Source organism: Rhincodon typus, chromosome 3, assembly GCF_021869965.1.
Source record: "Rhincodon typus isolate 14 chromosome 3, sRhiTyp1.1, whole genome shotgun sequence".
NCBI lineage: Eukaryota > Metazoa > Chordata > Chondrichthyes > Orectolobiformes > Rhincodontidae > Rhincodon > Rhincodon typus.
This window is the reverse complement of record NC_063334.1, coordinates 73,633,229-73,648,356: the sequence shown is the minus strand read 5'-3', so window position 1 is coordinate 73,648,356 and position 15,128 is coordinate 73,633,229. Positions and strand designations below refer to the sequence as shown.

Here is a 15,128-nt window from a genome sequence, read left to right as displayed (position 1 = left end):
AGACATACCTAAAATTGAGGTGTCAACCTAACGAAGGTACAACACAGAACCACTGACTGCTGAGCAGCATGAGCAGCAAGTGATAGACAAAGCTAAGCAATCCCACAATCAATGGATCAGATTTAAGCCCTGCAGTCCTGTCACATCCAATCATAAATGGTAGTAAACAATTATATAACTCACTGAAGGAGGAGAAGACTCCAAAAACATCACCATCTTCAATGAAATCACATCAGTGTAACATAAAAGGCTGAACCATTTGCAAAAATCTTCAGCCAAAAGTGCCAAGTGAATGATCCATCATGGTTTCCTCCAGAAGGTCTCTGCATCTCAGATGCTGGTCTTCAGCTTTTTGATTCATTCCATGTGATATCAAGAAACATTTGGAGGCAGTGGATATTGCAAAGGCTGCAGAACCTGCCATACCTTTAGTTCAAGCTGTTCCAGTAAAGCTACAACACTGGCATATGCCCAACAATATGAAAAATTACCCAGATATGTCCTGTACACAAAAGCCAGGACAAGTGCAACCCAGCCAATTGTCAGCCCATCAGTCTCCTCTCGATCATTAGTAAATGATGGAAAGTGTCATCAACAATGTTATCAAACAGCAATTGCTCAGTAATAAACTGCTAACTGACACCCAGTTTGAGTTCTGCAAGGGCCACTAAGCTCCTGACCTCATTGCAGCCTTCGCTCCATCATGGACAAAACAGCTGAATTCCAGAGGTGGTGAAAGTTTCACCTTTGACATCAAGGCTGCATTTGACTGAGTGTGGCATCAAGGATCCCCAGCAAAACTGGAATCAATTGAAATTAGGGGAAAAACTCTCCACTAATTAGTATCATACCTAGCAGAAAGGAAGATAGTTGTGGGAGGTTAGTCATGTATACAAAAAGCAAGAATATTCCAACCAACCAGCTACCATGTAATGAACTCTGTCATTATGATAGTGATGGAAGGTGTCATTAACTGTGCTATCAAGCAGCACCAACTTAGCAATAACCTATTCACTGATATTCAGTAAAAACAAAAAAACTGCGGATACTGTAAATCAGGAACAAACACAGAAGTTGCTGGAAAAGCTCAGCAGGTCTGGCAGCATCTGTGAAGGAAAAAATCAGAGTTAATATTTCAGGGCCGGTGACCCTTACTCAGGAAGGGTCACCGGACCCGAAATGTTAACTCTGAATTTTTCTTCATAGATGCTACCAGACCTGCTGAGCTTTTCCAGCAACTTCTGTTTTTGTCACTGATGTTCAGTTTGGGTTTCAAAAGAGTGGCTCAGCTCCTGACCTCATATATATAGGAAAACTAAAAAACTGATGATTTGGACAATTATTGGATTGCAAAGGATATATCATGTAAATTATTGGAACGTAAAGTCAAATGGTCTAAAGAGGTAGAGATTGTCCACTGTTTACAAAAAGTCCAAGTGACTTTGCAAGAAGAAAATTTTAAGCAAGAGATAAGAGAATGCATAAATCGCCTACAATTACTGGACAAACAGACTGAGTTTTGGAATGAGCCCATTGCTGAAGATCACCTAGCAACAGCCTCTGAACTGAGATAATATGCATTTTGTCACAGATTTGGAAGCTGTAAACAGTTGGAATGAGCTGATAAGAGGGAAAGTGTCTCCCTTTTTTCTGTAATAACAATATAACTCTTGAAAAGCCAGTTGAAGAAATGTATTAGTGAACCATCACTTTAAGAATCAGAGAAAACTCCAGAAATTAATATGTCTGATTGCCTTATAAACACCAGATCTTAATGCAATTGTAAGACTATGTCTAACTGACCTGCTACTTGAATTGATGCTTTCCATCGCTCTCCAGCTGACAGCAACATGACTTTGTCAACAAGAAACCAAATGAACAGTGAGAAAGCCACATCATTCTGCCTTCTTAGTTTGGAATCTTGATCGACACTTTTTTTTAGTATCTACACCAAATGAACTGCAGCAATTCAACAACCACCCCTTCTCAAGGATAGTTAACATTGGGCAATCAATGCTGGCCAGCCAGTAAAGCCCACATCCCTGACTGAATAAAAAGAACTATACACCTCTCTGATTTCTGTTGACTGGTCTGATTTTCCTGGCTTTACATGAGAGTTTCCATTCTCCTGAGACATGGCAGCAGTCAAGACCAGGATGCACTCTTCCATTGTCTGTGTATGAAAAAGACTTGGTTGCTGTGCCTGATGCTCCCTTGCCTCACATTTTAACTTAAACAGGTTCCATGTTTCCAATGTACACCGGAAGCATACAATCAGCCCTGGGCTCAGCGTGGGCCTGGTCTTTCATAGTCCTCTGATTGTCAGTGGCCTGAGCTCTCACAGCCTCCCTCAGCAGCTTGGTGGTCTGTGGTGTGCTCTTCAGCCTGTGACTGTGAATCTGATGATATGCCAGCATGGGAGTGTTTGTCGCGGTGAAGATTCTGAGTAAGAGACGTGACATACATCCTCTGAGCGTTGAGCTAGGGGGTCCTGTCTCTGCAGCTGCCCATTCTTCAGGAGTGCTGAGACATGCCACCAAGAAAACACATGTGTTTAGGGGTTGAGGACTTCACGTTGCCTCATCCCAACCATCCTTGATGTGGAGCTCCATGTGTCCATAGTGGACACTATGTCTTTCTCACTCTGTCAGGTTGACACCCTTATCTTAGGTTGTTTGTGATTGTAATTCCGGTCTGTCTTCCTCAGCCAGCATCAAAAATTGAATATCAGAGAAGCTTCCACCAGTCCTTCACCTGCAGATTGTTGTACATCTATTTCTCCCGCAGGCAGGACAATATTAGTTTTCTTATTCTGTTTAAAACGCCATGTTTTTTTTACAAGCAGTCTTGTAATCATGTCCAGTTACCTTCAAAGATTTTACTTAAAGGCCCAGCTTTATTTCTGCACCCCTTTGATGCTTTTATCATTTAAATGATATTGCGCCTCCTCACTTTTCTAAACACATTACTGATTTTCTACCAGTCATGTCACTAATCTGTTAGTATTCTCTTCACTGTTTACTTCTTTTATGAGGTTTGTATCATCTGCAAGCTTTGAAATTATGTTCTACGTGCCCAAGTCATTCATGTATACCACAAGAACCAAAGTTCTAATACTGACTCACGGAGGATCTGCATGTCTGTTTAGTCTGAAAAACAACTGTTTGACGTGACTCAGCTTGTGGTTTCCCAGCTGATTTCGTATCCCATTGGATTCAGTTTTTCTAATACGTCTATCAGATCAAACATGATGAAATGCCCTTTGAAAGTCCATGTGCACAACATCAACTGCATAATTTGTATTATTTAATTCTATTAAGGTTTTTCAAAAACAGTTAACTTTTAAGATCCTGTATTGATTGCCACTTATTTTGCTTTTCAAATGTTTATTAATTTTGTCTCGGATGATCATTTTATAAAGTTTCTCAGTTATTAGCAACTGGCCAGATCTTTCCTCACATTATTGGATAGAGATGTAATGTATGCAATCCTCTAGAATTGTTCCCATATCCAAGGACAATTGGAAGATGATGGCCAGATCCTCCATTATCACTGCACTTACTCTTGTTAGCAATCTAATGCATCCAGTCTGGATCCATGGCCCAGAGCTTCCAATTGGAAAATGGTTGCTACAGCAGTGTAGATAAGAGATAGGCATTGTATTGATGTTACTGATCTTTCAGGAGTTGCCTGAAAGTTTAAACTTCTAAAGGTCAATTACACAGAGTCTGGAAACTTTCAAAACGGTCTCCAACTCTGAGTTAAAGTCAGAGATAATGGAGGGTTCCAGATCACTTAGCAGAAATTATACAACTTTTCATTTTGTTTCTTTTAAATGTAATGATTATTTTGTTTAAGACATTTAAGAAGAAACCAACTTACCATGACCTTCTCAACGGCATAGGAATGGGCAATAAATGTTGACCTAGCCATTGATACCATGAATGAATGAAATCAAAATTTGATGACATGGTTGTTTAATATTTCTGAGTAATGAGTGTTTTCCTTACTTAAGGTAGTCAGGTGTGTCAGGACCTCCTCATGGTCTCGAAATGCATCTGCAGTGTATGCTGCTGCAAAGACTATGTATCAAAAGGTCTGGGCTTACATCTTTAGTCATTCAAACAGTTCTTTCTTTTGTTATATCCCTTCTTTACCCCTCCTGAGGATGGATATGAACCATCTCCTCTTTGGCCTTCTATTGTTGCTTTACCTTGCCAGACTTCCATTCCTATCCAGATAGACTCCCAGATCCTCTTTTAATTACTGAATCCTTTAGTTGAGACCTTTTACATTTGAATGTTCCTTATCTTTTTTATAACTATTATAAACATTCTGTTGTTGTGATGACAGTTTTGTAAAATGATCTCAAACATGTCTGAGCTGGCTCAGCCCCGTTCATTGGATATATAATAGCTGGTTACTTGCATATCTTTTGTATGGTGAATTGGTCTCAGTCTCCTGGTCAACATGCCTCCACTACAGGTAATGTGCTTGTAGCAAGCAACATTTTAAAATGGTGGGCATTGACATTGATAACTGGGAGACAGTTGCTGATTGTTGTGACGCCTGAAAGTTGACTGTTTGGAAGAAAATTGAAACAGACAAGTGACAGTGCAAACCTTAGCTGGGGGTCCAGGTAAAACAAAGGACAGTAAATTGAGCCCATTGTCTTTCTCTGCAGCAAAAACAGCAGAGATTGCCATGCCAGAGTGGGGCTCCCGAACAATGTCTAACACAGAGCTGGTCACCATACAAATCTTTGTTTTACAAGACAGAAGACAGCTGCTAAGTGCTCTTGCTGAAACATGTTCCACTTCCTATACTTAATTACTCACAACCAGATACAGCATTGCTTCCTAATGCAATTAGTCTTGAAATATAGAGATCAAGAAAGTTCTCTTGTACACATTTCAGGAAGTCCGCATCCATTTCTCTGAACTTTGCCTGTAAATTTGCACCTCTATTTCCTTCCCAGTATATGCCAGCCTATTGTATACATATTGCTGTGTAATGCAGTTTTCTTTCTTAATTCAAAATGAATGGATTACATCTTTAAATGTACCACATCATCCATATTCAGTGCTATAAAAGTATCCATATTATTGATCCTTGCACTTACCTCCTACTGTGGCATGTTGTTGTAAATATGCCAGAACACAAACACATACATAACACCACGTGCAAAAATAGCAAGCATTTATCAGACTGACAGAAGGAAATTTTCTTCAGCAAATAGTCATTCTAGTTCCAAGGGAAAGAGAAAACTGTCAGGATGATTACTTCAGAGCAAACGTGCACCTAGCATTTTGCAGCCCAGTTCAGGAAAGGTATTGTGACAGCTGTAGCACAGTCAACAGACCATTTGGCCTTGCTTAAAGAGGAAACATGATGGTATGGGGCAACAGTGGGCGATGCAAAATGATGACAAACAGGAATTAATCTCCGTTGGACCAGATGGATAGTATGACTGATTTGGCATTGAGGTGTGTTTGTGTTAATTGTGTGCCCACTATCATAAATATGATGTGAGAAAATGTATTTCACAATTCATAGTGGAATCAAATCATTACTGGACCCACAAGACTTTGCAGGGCCACAGTAAAAGCCTTGTTTAACATGTCTTTGCTCTTTCATTTAAATGCAGTGGAATATATTATGAGTAATGGGACTTGCTGTGGAGACCAGATGTGCTTGGTGTGGGAGAGCAGGTGGGCTAGCAGCTTCTTTTGAGTCAACCAAATAGTCTATCATTAGTCAATTAAAGGCAATGATTTTGACATCAACATGTTTGTTGCCACACAAGACAAAATTCAGAGTTAGTTCGACTCTTTGATCCACCTTGGATTAAAGTAACTAACTTGATTGAGTGTAGATTGTGATCTGATGGGTTCTGAATATCCCAATATGACCTTCAAAGTTATCTGACGTTCATTGCAAATATTTCACATTTCACAATTTCACACTGAAATTGCTTTTAACTGGGAGTCTTTTTTTTCTTAAAGCACCATTTTACACAGTTTTATTGGTCAATGTGTGGACGTGCTTAATTGCATTAGAAATAATCTACTGCTGAACAACAGCTGCAGTGATACAGTTTAGTATTAAACAACTATCTATCTAGTATAAACTTAAAATTATTAAAATTGGTTGAATGCTTAATTTCTAAACAAAATGAAAACAGAATGCAATTAGCCTGAATCTTAATGAAAGTCTGCAGCTGACACAACAAAAACTATTGAGGATGATACAGCAGATTGTGAACAGAGCGCCATAAATATAAATCACATTGGCTATGATGTCATTGAACCACTTAATGGATTCAGTGCTTTTTAATTGATAGCAAGTCGTCTATTATAGTATATGTTGTTCTTTCCTCATATGCATTCAGGTTTTAGTTTACTGAGCTGCTTTCCAGATGGCATCCAGGATTCACCATCTCTTACAATTAGGATCTCTTTCCAAGATACATTTCAGCAATCTGGTGCCATTTTAGAGATGTGTTGAATGAATGAAACATGATCCATATTCATTTGAGGGAATGAGATGATTGATTAAAAATGAAAGATTGAACTGACATTAACTGGTAGTAACTGGTTTTGAATTGACTTCAGCTGGATTCTACTAGAGGTGAATGATTAACTGGCGATTCATAGTGGGTAGGGCTCTGTGGCACAGTGGTAGAGTCCCTATCCTTGGACCAGGAGGGCAGTGTTCAAGACCCACCTACACCAGAGGTGTGTAATAACATCTCCGAACAGCTTCACTAGAAAAATAGGTTAAAACAAAGCTGGCAATTCTGCTGCATCCAATAAGGATTTCCAGTTGCTGCATTAGCACCAGTACCCTCAATGTTTCCATTGCCACTCTCCACCCTCATTACTCCAGTACACCCTAACCTTTATTTTACACAGTTTTCTTGTGATTGAATGTGTTCCCTGAATTTTCATTGATCCATTTTAAAAATAGTTCTCCGCAGAAGATTGCAAGAATTACATTCATAACAATTTCAAAGGAGATTTGGAGGTACTGAAGTGCACACTTGATCATATCTAATTCAGTATTCATATGAATTAATACACTTGCAACATTCCACATCACAAAACAGAATTTTTAACCTCAACCATGTACTTTTTAAAAATTCCATTATTATTTATTAGAGATAGATTTAACCTTATACCCACCAGGCATTTTACAAATATCTCTGGACCTCTGGCTGTATAAGTTGACCAACCAGTTACCAATCCACTGCTCCCATTGCCACCCCCAGACATCAACACCTATCACTGTCCCACCTCACCCTTATCTCAGATCACACTACCTATTTGTCTTCACCACACAGGAAACAAATAAAGTCCCAGAAATAATTGGGAATCGCATTTTGCAGTGGGGGGGAGAACTTAAAAGAATTACAATCACCAGGGAAAGGACACTAAGAAAATTACCAGAATTAAAAGCTGAAAAGGTAATCTCTGGAAAAAAATGCTATTTGCCATCACCCACATGAAGTTGAATACCTCTACCAAACTTCCTTTTTCTGTTTCTTTATTTCCTTTGCTGTTCTTGTAATAGATACTCCCAGTTGTCTTACCATTTGCTCAAAATGAAAGTGCCTTACCTGAAATCAGTTTAGTCACAAAACCAGAAGGACAATGCACTAATTCACTGGCCTAAATTTTCCCATTATTTTGGTAGTGTTTTTCAAGTGAGATTCATGATGCCCAGTCTGCCATGATCTGTGGCAACCTTTCTTATGCAGTCTTCCATTCCTCATTTTTCTAATTTGCTCCTGTCCTCCTTTGATGTCTAGAACACACCAGAATAAAGAAAACTACATTAAATGTATTATTTTTAACCCTAGAGTAAAGTTTTAAATACATTTTAGAAATACTGCGTGGGTGGAATCTGACTAGGCATTGCTGTTCTACTCAAGTCAGACACTGATGTGAGTCATCTACTTCAGGACAATTAGGAAAGCATGAGTCTGATCAAGTGGATGTGAGTATGCTTCATGATCTTGCAATACCAGTCATCAAAGTTCCAAAGCATTATGCAAACATTTTTGACAAGAACAAAAAAAAACTTGAAAAATGATGATGTAATTTTCAACATTTATTCTTATTATTCATTCTTGGGATAGCAGTTCAGAGTCTACCACGTTGGTTTGGAATTGGATTCACAGATGGGCCAGACCAGGTAAGGGGCAGATTTCTTTCCCTAATGGGTATTATTCAGCTTATTGTGTTCTTACGACAATTTAGCTGTTTTAGTGATTTAACTTTTATTAATGTCAGCTTCTTATTCCTTTGTCTTTCATTCAATTTTTAAAAAATGAATCCAATTCTAAACAGCCTTTGTGGGAACTTACATCTTTGAATTATTAGTCTGCCAATAATTTTCTAAGTGGAAGGGTTTTTCACCCACCATCGAAAAGGTCCATGAATAGCACTTCCTTTCTCCCCCTTCCCAATGTCACACCCAAAGACATCTAACACACTGCACTTCCCATGGGACGAAGTAGCTTTCCAGTCCCAGCAATACCACTGAGAATGGTGGCTAGTGCTAGGCCTACACTGAGTCCCACATCCGTGGATATCAGGAAGCCAGTAAGTCTTTTAGGGAGGGGAGGATGCTGGAGTCTTTCAATGCACCCAGGAGAGGAGGCCTGTTTGGAGCCAAGAGAGCCGGGTTGCAAATACCAAGGAAGAAGGGAACATCTAGGGATGGGAGACGTTAAACTGTCCACAATTAAAAATTTGTGAGGGAAGAGCCACCCACTGCTCACTTTGCTCCTTAAGGTCAGGGAAAGCATACTAATTTGCTGGGCAACCCATCTCATTTCAGATCTCTGGATTATTGGTGGCAGGAGGGAAGTGGCCATTAATTAGTAACAAAAGGACCTCAATTCCCAAAGTCAGGCAGGCCATCTTGCCTGCCCCCTGTATAGATGCTGTGTGATCAGGCGCAGTGGGAGGGTGGCAGGAAATAAGGTAGAAGGGGCTAGGTTAGCTCAGTCAGCTGGACAGCAGGTTTGCAATGTGGAGTGTGGGTTAAATTCCTGCACTGGCTGAGGTTGCCATGAGGGACTCTCCTTAACCTCTCCCCCGACCCTCAGGTTAAACCACCACCAGTTGTCTTTCTAATGAAAGAGCAGCCCTATGGTTCAGTAAGACTCTAGCAACTTTACCCTTTACCTCCACAGATGTGGCTAGATATGCTGAGTTTCTGCAGCACTCTCAGTTTTTACTCAATAATGGTTTCTAGCAATTTTGCATTGGCATTTTGTGTAAAAATAATATCAAGTCTAATTAATGGCACCCACCATCATTTAGATTTAAAGAGTAGAGCATCTTCAAGGAAGCAGCAAGTGCTCAGTTCTTTGTGAATACTAAAACACTCTAATCAGTGCAGTTCTGCCATTAAGCCTGATCATTTTTTTCAGAAACTTGTAGTATTTCTCCATTAACTTCCCACTAAATTCATTAGTTTTGTTGTTTGGAGTGTAAATATCCTGCTCATGATATGAAAAATATTATTGACTGTAAATTAATTGCCCTAGCACAGAAATTAACCATTACATGTGCAGATTTCTCATTTTTTCACATTTTGAAGCTTTCAAAGTGGTTTTTATAAATATCAATTTTGGAAAAAATCTTATCATCTTTTTTATCTTCCTTATATCCAGGTTATAGTGAAAGAGGCTACATTTCAAACAGTAGAAGGGTTTATGTTTGATAAAGCCAAGGTATTGGAAAGGCTACCTGCTTTTAAGGTTAATAGGGCACCAGGATTGGATGACATGCATCCATGTGTAGTGAGGAATGTGAGACTGGAAAGTGCAGAGGCACTACTCATACCTTTGCAGTCTTTCTCAGAATCAAGTCTGGTGCCAGAGGACTCGAATTGCAAACGTTAAACAAAAAAAATCTGTGAGGATAAGGCAAGCAATTACAGACTGATCAGTTTAATTTCAAGGGTGGAGAAATTTTGAGAAACTATAATTCAGGACAAAATTAATAGTCAAATGGACAAGTGTTAGCTCATGATGGAGAGCCAGCATGGATTCTTGAAAGAAAATCTTGTTTAACTAACTTGCTGAAATAGCTGCACAGAGGCCAGGTCCACTCACTAAGTCACCCTTTATTTACTAGTGACCAGCCAGCTCAGAGTCAGTCCTCAATTGAGCAGATTTTAATCTCCTGGTTATATTGGTCAGCCAAGGCTTTCCTGATTGGCCCAGGTTAACAGCCCCAATCAAGAACCTCATGGTCAATGAAGTCCACCTGGATCCAATCATAGAGTCATAGAGTCCTGCAGCACCGAGACAGGCCCTTCGGCCCAAACTGGTCCCTGCCGACCAAAACGTCCATCCATGCTAATTCCATTTCCTTGCACTTTGCCCATTTCCTTCTAAACCTTTCCTATCCATGTATTCATCCAAATGCCTTTTAAATGTTGTTAATGTACCCACTTCAAACATTTCCACTGGCAGCTCATTCCATATGCGTACCACTCTCTGTGTAAAAAAGTTGTCCCTCAGGTTCCCATGTATTCTTTCCCCTCTTACCTTAAACTGATGGCCTGCAGTCCTCAATTCCCCAACCCTGGGAAAAAGAATGAGTGCATTCACCATATCCAAGTCTCTCATGATCTTATAGCTTCTATAAGATCCCCCGTCAGTCTCCTACACTCTAAAGAAAAAAGTCCTAGCTTGACCAACCTCTCCGTATAACTCAGTCCCTTGAGTCCTAGTAACATTCTTGTAAACTTCTTCTGCACTCTTTCCAGTTTAGTAACATCTTTTTTATAGCAAAGTGACCAAAATTGAAAACAATACGCCAAGTGTGGCCTCACCAACAACCTGTACAACTACACCATAACTTCAACTTCTGTACTCAGTGCCCTGACTGACGAAAGCCAGTGTGTCAAAAGCCTTCTTCACTTCCCTGTCTACCTGTGACTTCACTTTCAGGGAACCATGCACTTGAACTCCAAGGTCTCTCTGTTCCAGTACACTCCTTAAGGTCCTACCATTCGCTGTGAAATTCCTACCTTGATTTGACTTTCCAAAATGCAATCTTTCTGCAATTTCTGATAACCTTCCAGTCTGATAACTGTCCACGATACTACCTATTTCAGTGTCATCTGCAAACATACTAATCATGCCTTGTATATTCTCATTCAAATCATTGATGTAGATAACAAACAGCAATGGGCCCAGCACCAACTCCTGAGGCACACCACTAGTCACAGGCTTCCAGTCCAGCAAGCATCCCTCCACTGTTACTCTCTGCTTCCAACCATCAAGCCAATTGTATATTCAGTCTGTCAGCTGTTCCTGGATTCTATGTGATCTAACCTTCCAGAGCAGCCTACCATGTGGAACCCTATCAAAGGCCTTACTGAAATGCATATAGACTACATCAACTGCCCTATCCTCATCAACATTCCTGGTCACTTCATCAAAGAACTTAGCAAATTTGTGAGGCATGATCTTCTATGCATGAAGCCATGCTGACTAATCCTAATCAAACCCTATCTTTCCAAATGCATGTATATCTTAATTCTCAGAACCTTCGCAAGTAACTTACCTACCACAGATGTTACACTTACTGGTCTGTAATTCCCAGGTTTTTCTTCGTGCCCTTCTTGAATAAGGGCACAACATTTGCTACCCTCCAGTCTTCTGGGACCTCACCTGTGGCTAACAATGATGCAAATATATCAGCCAGGGCCCCCGCAATTTCTTCCCTAGCCTCTTGCAGGGTTCTTGGATATATCTGGTCAAGACCAGAAGATTTATCCACCTTCATACATTCTAATACTTTCAACATCTCCTACTGTGATATGGACTGCCCCAAGATATCGCCACTAACTTCCCAAGTTCCCAAGTCTTCATGTCTTTCTCCATGGTAGACACAGAGGAGAAATATTTATTGAGAACCTCACCCACCTCCTGGGGTTTCATACATACATGTCAACTTTGATACTTGAGGGGTCCTATTCTCTCTCTAGTCATTCTTTTTGCTTTATTATACTTAAAGAATCTCTTTAGATTCACCCTAATCTTCTCAGCCAAAGCTAACTCATGCCCCCTTTTCACCTTCCTGATTTCCTTCTTCAGTAAACTCCTGTATCCCCAATATGGGGTGGCACGGTGGCTCAGTGATTAGCACTGCTGCTTCACAGCATCAGGGACCTGGATTCGATTCTACCCTCTGGGAACTGTCTGTGTGGAGTTTGTATATTCTCCCCGTGTCTGTGTGCGTTTCTTCCAGGTGCTCCGGTTTCCTCCCACAGTCCAAAGATGTGCAGGCTAGGTAGATTGGCCATGCTAAATTGCCCATAGTGTTCAGGGATGTTAGATTAGGGGGATGGGTCTTGATGGGATGCTCTGAGGGTCAGTGTGGACTTGTTGGGCCAAAGGGCCTGTTTCCACAATGTAGGGATTCTATGATATCTCCAGGGATTTCCTTGATCCCAGCTGCCTGTACCTGAGCATTGACTTCTTCTTTTTTCTGGTCAAAACCTCAATATCTCTTGTCATCAGTACACTTGCTGGAGCTTTTGGAAGAGATAACAGAGAAGGTTGATTAGAACAATGATCCTACAGATCTGTGCGCAAACTTAGAGCTCATGGAATAAAAATGACTGGTAATAGAGCATATTGACTAGTGGATGTTTTTCAGGTAGGGGGAAGGTTTGTAGTGGAATTCTCTGGGATAAGTCTTGGGGTTTAGAGCAGAGAAGGTTGAGAGGGGACCTGATGGAGGTATATAAATTAGTGAGGGGCATAGACAGGGTAAATAGAAAGCAGCTGTTCCCCTTCGTCAAAGTGTCAATAACAAGGGGGCATAATTCTAAAATGAAAGGCAGGAAGTTTAAAGGGCAGTTTTCAACTAGAGGGTGGTGGGAATCTGGATTACACCACTAGGGTGGGTAGTTGAGGTGGGAAACCTCACATTCTTTAAAATGTAGTTGGATGAGAGCTTGAAGTGTCATAATGTTCAATGCTGTGAGCCTAGTGAGGGAAAGTGGGCTACTGTAGGCAGTAGCATATTTTTAGCATACAGACCTGATGGACCGAAGGACCTTTTCTGTTAGTGGAATAGATACACAAGTGATATATTAACATTCAAAACAGAAGAGTTGGAGAGGATGAATCTTGCTAGGAGAAACATAGACTATATAAAAAAAGGTTCTATACTCAAGGGGGTGAGGGGCAAAAGGACCTAGGTGTATATGTGTATAAAACATTGAAGTTGGCAATTCAAATTGAGAGCATATTTCATAAAGAATATAGTATTTTAGGTTTTATGAAGGAGGGTATAAAGTACAAGAACGAGGAGGTGATATTGAACTTGTATAGGACAGTAACTAGTATGGCCTGAGCCGGAGTATTTCTGGCTGTTCTGTGTATTTCTATTGCCACACTTTAGGACATTGGAAAAGATCCACAAGAATGGCTTCAGGAATAATGAACTTCAGTTATAAAGATAGATTATAGAAGTCAGGACTGCTATCTGCTATTCTCTGGAGAAATGATGTCTGAGAACAAATCTCATGAAGCTCTTCGAAATCATGTGTGGTCTGGGAAGATTGACATGGATTTTTGTTTTGATTTGATTTATTATTGCCAGATATACCAAGATACAGTGAAAAATATTGTTTTGCCCTCTATCCAGTCAAATCACACTGTACATAAGTAAATCAGGATAATAGAGCAGAATGCAGAATGTAGTGTTACAACGACAGAGAAGGTACAGAGAAAGATTAACTTTAATATATGAGAGGTCCATTCAAAAGTCTGATTACAGTGGGGAGGAAGCTGTTCTTGAATCTGTTGGAATGTGTTTTCAAACTTCTTTATCTTCTGCCCAATGGAAAAGGGTGAATTAAGATTATAACTGGGGTGGGAGAGCTCTTTGATTATGTTGGCTGCTTTTCTGGGGCCGTGCTAGTTGTAGATGGAGTCAATGGATGGACCAAGCGGAGGCTCCGGAGACCATTTTGTACAGCACCTGTGCTCTGTTCGTGACAAACAACAACACCTTCCCAAAGCAAACCATTTTAACTCCCCCTCCCACTCCCTGGGTGACATGTCCATCCTGGGCCTCCTCCAGTTCACAATGATGCCACCCACAAGCTGGAGGAGCAGCACCTCATATTCCGTCTTGAAGCCTACAGGCCAATGGTCTCAATGTGGACTTTACTAGCTTCAAAATCTCCCCACTCCTGGACTCATCCCATGACCTACCCTCCCTCTCATCCCTGCCTCCTTGACCTGACATAACCTGTCCATCTTCTCTCCCACCTATCTGCCCCTCCCACCTCACTGACCAATCCCCACTACTCCCTACCTGCACTCACCTAACACCATCCCACCTACCTTCCCCAGCCCCACCCCTCCTCTCTCTATTTATTTCTGAGCTCCTCTCACCCTCCCCATTTCTGAAGAAGGGTCCTGACACGAAAGGTCAACTTTCCTGTTCCTCTGATGCTGCCTGGCCTGCTGTATTTCTCCAGCTCCACACTGCATTATCAATGGATGGAAGGTTGGTTTGCATGATGGAGGGCTGCCTTCACAACTCTCTGTCACTTCATTTGGTCTTGGAAAGAGCAAGTGCCATTCCAAACTGTGATGCAACCAGATAGGATGCTTTCGATGGTGCAGCTCTAAAAGTTGGTAAGAATCATTTTGGGTATGCTAAATTTTCTTAGCCTCTTGAGGAAATCAAAAAGTTGGTGTGCTTTCTTGTTCGTAGCATCAATGTGGATGGATCAGGACAATTGTTGGTGATATTTACTCCTAGGAACTTGAAGCTCTCAACCACCTCCACCTCAGCACCATCGCTACGGACAGGGGCATGTCCCCTACTCCACTTCCTGAAGTCAGTGACGAGCTCCTTCTTTTTGCTGACATTGAGGGAGAGATTGTTGTCTTTACACCATGCCACTAAGCTCTCTATCTCTTTCCTTACTCTGTCTCGACATTGTTTGAGATCTGACTCACTATGGCGTTGTCATCAACAAACTTGTAGATGGAATTTGAGCAGAATTTGGCCGTGCAGTCGGGAGTGTATAAGGAGTATAGTAAGGGACTGAGCATGCAGCCATGCGAGGCACCG

General features: G+C 40.9%; 1 long non-coding RNA gene across 4 annotated transcripts in view; it reads left to right on the top strand.

The window, feature by feature from the left end:
• The window catches only part of LOC125487668, an 89,635-nt gene that overhangs the window by 61,523 nt on the left and 12,984 nt on the right, over window positions 1-15,128 (top strand). For 2 of the 4 annotated variants that reach the window (XR_007266025.1, XR_007266020.1), the window contains exons 4-5: window positions 7,886-7,998; window positions 8,144-8,196. This is a non-coding gene — a long non-coding RNA (uncharacterized LOC125487668). Of the gene's footprint in view, window positions 1-7,885; window positions 7,999-8,140; window positions 8,197-15,128 lie in introns of all 4 variants that reach the window. The other 2 variants (XR_007266023.1, XR_007266026.1) reach the window with 1 other exon arrangement.